This window comes from Gouania willdenowi, chromosome 12 (assembly GCF_900634775.1).
Source record: "Gouania willdenowi chromosome 12, fGouWil2.1, whole genome shotgun sequence".
In the NCBI taxonomy this organism is placed as follows: Eukaryota; Metazoa; Chordata; class Actinopteri; order Blenniiformes; family Gobiesocidae; genus Gouania; species Gouania willdenowi.
Window position 1 is genome coordinate 17,927,748 of NC_041055.1, and position 6,000 is coordinate 17,933,747.

The 6,000-nt window shown below is 43.8% G+C and overlaps 1 pseudogene; it reads right to left on the reverse strand.

The window, feature by feature from the left end:
- Positions 1-5,541: 5,541 nt before the first annotated feature.
- LOC114473872 (uncharacterized) lies at positions 5,542-5,659 on the reverse strand (annotated as a pseudogene).
- Positions 5,660-6,000: the final 341 nt, after the last annotated feature.

Here is a 6,000-nt window from a genome sequence, read left to right on the forward strand (position 1 = left end):
ATTTTACAGTGTGTAGAAATATCTGTTCAATCAAATGTAAGAGTTCTCTAGAGGAATGAAGTCTGTGAAACATCTAATCAGACATTTTATGGATTTCTGGGACAGTTATAAAGAGGATAAGCACAAGGGAAGACAGATTTTTAGGTACCAGCTGCTGAAAAGGCAGCTGTCAAATTTCATACACTGTTGTAATATGACGAGTAAAAACTTTGTCAACCCGTCTGGACACTTTTCCTTAGTTTATTTTGTTGGAAACTCTAATCGCTGTTCATCCTTTGCCTCTAGTTTCTATCGTCTTTTGAAAGCAGTGTGTTTGTGATGGCAGAACCACCCATACTTATATGAAGACAACAGTATTACACCATTTTTAAAGTGAAATATTGATTAAAATGTGGCTGCGTTTACCTTAATGTACACAAGAAGCAATCCCTGAGATTTTTTGCGCTCACATATTAGTCTCACATTAGTCAACACTTTTTGTGGTAGCAAGAAAGTAGGTAGTGAGGAAACTGCGTCACTCAAGGATTTAGGGAAGCAACTGGTTTAACCACCCTTTATTTGAGATCTTAGTGAATCCACCCCTCAGTGCGTGAAGTCAAAAAATTGGTTAGACCCAGGTGACAGTTAAAAAAAGAAAAAAAGTCTCTGACAGGCAGAGATGCAACGCGAGTTGCATTCTACCAAGCACTACGTCTGAACGAACTCACGTTTACCAGAACTCTACTGTTTAACAAGTAAGTACAAACTGAAGTAAAAAGAAATCTAAAGCTGAAGAAACCCTAAACGTGAACGGAAAAGACCTGCAAGCCTGAGTGACTGAGCAGAGACAGAGCTGTCAGTGAGAGAGCACGCAAAGCGGAACTGCTGCAGGACACAATCAGCCAGCAACACATCTGTATGTTTGTAGGGGAGGAGCGCTGTGACTGACTACAGAAAAACATTGTATCAGGTTTTTCTGCAGTCGGTGCTTTCTCTTCGCCTTTCTTTCTCTTTTTTCTGTCTTGGGTGTCTTGGCGCTGTTTGCATTTCAACCAGTCTGTGATACTCTGATGTTCTTTCGCTCTATTTGGTTTCGTTTTCCTCTTACTATCCACCAACACCAACCAGTGAAGGCAGGTGGCTGCCCCTTGAGCCTGGTTCTTGTCGTGATTTCTTCCCATTAAAAGGACGTTTTTTCTCCCTACCGTTGCTGATGCTTGCTCATGTGGAAATGTTGGGTTTCTTCATCATAACTCTATATTTTGTGATAAGTGCTATGAGATGACTTCTTGTTCGAATTGGCGTTATATAAATAAACATACTAGAGAAGAATGGTCACTCAAAAAGTTTAGCATCGAGGAGAGGAAATAAAGCCTAGGACATTGTTGTTTTGGAACCAATTTGCTAACTGCCATTCTGCCTTAAATGTGACACAATGTATCACATTTTTAAATGAAAGTAAAGCAAATACAAAGGAAAAATTGAATATAAAAATAGAAGACGGAGGGGATACATTTCAAGATCAAACCAAAGCATTAAGCAAAGAAACAAAACGGTTTCTAAGGAATAAAATATTAAATAAGATCTATGCTAAATTAAAAAAATATTTCCTCAATAAATTAATTGGCAGTAATTATTCCCATGACGATTTTGTGGACTTAAAGTCTGTACAAGAAGTGATCAGAAAAGAGAGGCAAACTTTTTGTTCAAAGGGTGATGTGTTTGAGGAGTTGGTGAACAGTTTTCCCTTTGTGCACCCTGTATGTCAGTTATAGTGCAATAAATGACAGCAGGTGATTACATTGGGTCTTAGTGCTGAGGAGAGCCTAGCTGAGGAGAATCGGACACACACACACACACACACACAGATGGTCTGTTTCTTAGAAAGCTGGAATGACTCCTAGTCCACCTATTTCCAACCTTCAGTCCGATATCATTTTCCTGTGACTGATAACCACAGGATAAAGTGTTCCCATACCAGTGTGTGTTTCTGTGTGCCTGCCTTTGTGGGGACCAGTTTGGATCTTTGGCTGAAGTTAAACTTCTTCAAGCCAATGTTTTCAAGGTTCAGGTTATCATCTTTGGGGTAGATTAGAGCTCCACTGTGACTAAAGACACTGTGTGCCAATAGGAAACGATGGCAAATGCATGAGGCCCAAAGGCAGTATATGGCTGACAACCCTATCCACTGCAGTGACAAAGTCCAATATTTGTAGTTATGGTTTAAAGCCAGTGAGAGTCAGTAGAAGAGCTCCCTAATGGGGCTCCACCTGCCTTACATTTCAGTGTTGTTTTTTTTTGGTTGCAAGACTTTTTTGTGATAAATGGGTAATGAATCCAGATTCAAGGGCACCCGGTGTGTTTTTTTTTTTTTTTCTTTTTTTTTTTTTTCTGCCCAGGTGAGAACAAAGGAACTCATCTAAGGCTGTGATTTTCTTCCTTAAAGCCTGAAGGAAGAAACCTGTATTGATCCGAGATTACCAAAAAAGTTCAGTGAATCCTGACCAGGGGTAAGTGAACCTCGCGGGTACATTACACACACTGCAAGGGTACACACAAACACTTGTTCATCTATTTTGAAGGTAGTACACTCAAGTAATTCATGACAAAGTTTTGCTGCAGGTATTTTTTTCTTTTTTAGTTCTAATCAGCCAACAACAGGCCTGACCAGATGCCTACTGTATATATGGTGATATCACAGATTCTGTTGCAGTGAATGTGTTTGCAGATTTGTAATTAAAGAATTTAAATAGTCTCTAATATGAAATGTAAACAGTTTTAAAATGTTAGACAAATGGTTATGAACTGGATGTCAAATTTTTGTCGCATTAGTTTTAAATGGATATCTTTCCCCCATCAGATCACAAATTAACTACGGGTGTGGTACTGTAGGCTCTATATTTAAATGTGTTTCTCAATATGTGTGAATGCCTTTTGGGCACCAGTTTAAAACATGTCCTTCCATTCCTGTGAGGTACAAAATGTAACTGTTAAGTTACTGTTAACTGTTAGCGTTAAAACCAGGAGTCAGGCATTAATGTTAAAATTAGAATGAAGAGTGAAGTGTTAGTATGTCAAGACCTCACAAATGCTATAATTGACTGAAGGAGTGCTGACATTGTGTTGTGTTTTTCTTCCTCGAGAGAGCATTAACTGCAGCTATACTCAGACAAATCAAGATTGAGTATCTAAAAGACAGGATAATAATTCAGCTGAAACCTTCAGCACATGATTGTTGTAATCTATTCATTGGAACCAAGACGTAGATATCCGCATTGCTTTCAGCAGGTTGCCCATTATAAAGATAGTGGGCCATCTGTTTTTGCACTTGTCACACTTCGCGTGTACTAAACTACAATGGCCCTTTTGAAAAACATTAAGTTCCTAAACAGCTTCTGAGGTGATTGTAACTCTTAGAAATAGTCAATGCAGTAAAATGTATAGGACAAGCTAAATCTTTTTCTCTGGTTCTGGAGAAGGAGAAAGTCTTTCATCTTGACAAGAGAAACTTGCTCAATCACTCAGGGTTGCATTTGTATGCACTTGTCCTGTTGCTCAACCTTTGGCTTCATATAAACACCCATGTATATTCTGCAACTCAAAAAGTTCTCCTGCTCATTTGCCCAGTCCAGGGCCAACATCTGTTATGATTTGCATGAAGTGCTGCACGATCAGGTCACCAGAGTGAATTCTAAACCACAGCATGGTCCATCTCAAATGTTCCCTATTGTTGTAGAGGAGTTACTACTGAACATGAGCTTATTATGATTCCCTTATCTCGAGAGCCTAGAGGTTTTAGCTGACATGACACGTTTCGAAGTACTCCTGCAGTTGATTGTACTACACTTATTTTATCATGTCCTCTTTCCTAAACAACTTACATCCGATTGCAATAAACCACATTTCACACACAGAGCATCGAATCGCAGTTGGACATACACATTCCAATACATCATATAGACTACATATAGGGGAGAGTTGGGTAAGATGAGCATATTTCATATTTAGGATCACTACATCAAGGCAATCATAGTTTTGTGGCTAACTAACAATAATTTTTTATAGCGCTTTTTTTTTTTTTTTTTTTTTTTTTTTTTTTTTTTACCTTGTTTGCACATGCTGTTGAAGGTTAACACTACAAGAAGTGCAATCTTTTAACAGCAATGCATATTTTATTATTGCAATTAAATAAATGAATTTATTTCATTGCATAATTGTGACCATCACCAGCCCTCCCTAGGGAAGGGTAAATACTTTATTAAAGGGAGGATGTAAAAGAGAGAGGGCAGTGTTACACCAGGGTGAGGGGGGTGGGGGGGGGAGTTAACAGGGAGGAGGGATACAAGATAGGAAAACGAATGGGTGGGGAATAATCAATAAGTTTCAAGTGATGTGATGTGAAATTGTGGTTGTGTATATTGTGCTTATTGTTGTGTTATCAAGCCAGTCTGGTGACCAGTGTGTGGCTTAGGAATAATGATGGTGGCTGTGAGCAGAGGAGGAAGTGAGTGGAAGTTACATAAAACAGGTATTTGGGAACAACGTGTCTATGGTTGAGCCCAGTATGAGTGTTATCCCACAGCCCGAGGCCAGTGCGTCCATGACAAATGTGATTCCAAGAGCCGCTACTGCAAAACCCATAAGCCGCCCCCGGGCCCGAAGAAGCAGTCGGGCCAGCAGAAAGAGCGAGAGATCTAGGGGCCCCCGGCGACCACCCCACGGCCAAGCAGCCCCCCGAACGCCCCCAAGGTCCCAAGCCGAGAGGCTGCCATTGCCCCCCCCATACACACCCGAAAAGCCCCCAAGGAGCCAAGGACCCAGCGCACCACACCACCGACTCCAACCCCCAACCCCCAGGCCCCCCAGCCCCCCACCCCCCCACCACCACCCACACCCCCGCGCCCAGCCCCCCGAGGGGAGGGCCCAGAGAGCCCCCCGCCCGAGACCCCAGCGGAGGAGCCAAAGCCCACGCCCAGCAGACGACCAGAGCCACGCCGAACGGGCAGCCGGCGGGCCCCCGCCGGTGAGCCCAGAGCCAGCAAGGACCCGACCCCAGGCCAGGAGGACCCGGAATGGATGCAGCACCAGGAGCAGCCCGCCCAGGGCGAACGACCACACCCCAAGCCGCATACGGCACCAGGGGGCCGCTGGGAGTCCCCCCGCCGGTCCCCAGGCACCCCAACCTAGCCCCCCCGGGCGCCCCAGATGCTGATGCCGCCCGCGCCACGAGCTTCAGTTCTTTAAAGCCAGGGCCCCCTCCAGAGGCCAAGCCAGACCGCCCCGCCGGGATGTGGCCCCCTAATTTAACCCCGACACTCTGCCTCACGGCAGCGCTTTTTTGGACACTCAAAGTTGCTTTACAGAATCAACGGATTATTCTTTCACTCCACACTTAGTGGTGGTAAGCTGCTATTGTAGACAGAAGCAAGGCTGTCATAGTGCGCCATCGGCCCCTCCCCTCCGACCACCACCAACGCTCACACACTGCATTTATACTAGGCAATGTGGGTGAGGTGTCTTTCCCATGGACACAATGACGGATCCCACTGGAGCGACTGTCTCCAACTGTGGCACCTGGAATTCTCAGTGGTCTCCCTTCCAACTACTAACCAGGCCCAGACCTGCTTAGCTTCCGAGATCTAACGAGATCGAGCAATGACAGGCTTGTATGGCCACTATATATCTGCATATATTTCAGGATGTTGTGCATCCCTTCAAACAAACAGAATGAGTGTAAACATAACTGTGTGAAAAATATAGCATGTAAAAAAAAGGGTCTCGTGGAACAACATAACCCGCATATGGGGTAAGTTGACCACAGGAGCGGGGTAAATTTAGCCATATCCCAACTTCCCCCCAACAACCTCCACACCAACCTTCTCTCTACCTAAACAACAGTCACTTCTTCACATCCATGTGTACTTTTATGTATTATACACAATTCAACAGGGAACGCAGTGGCCCTTGAGAAGGATGTGGCCTCTGGTGTCCGGCTTGTTGTCCGTGTTAAATACCGGTAAT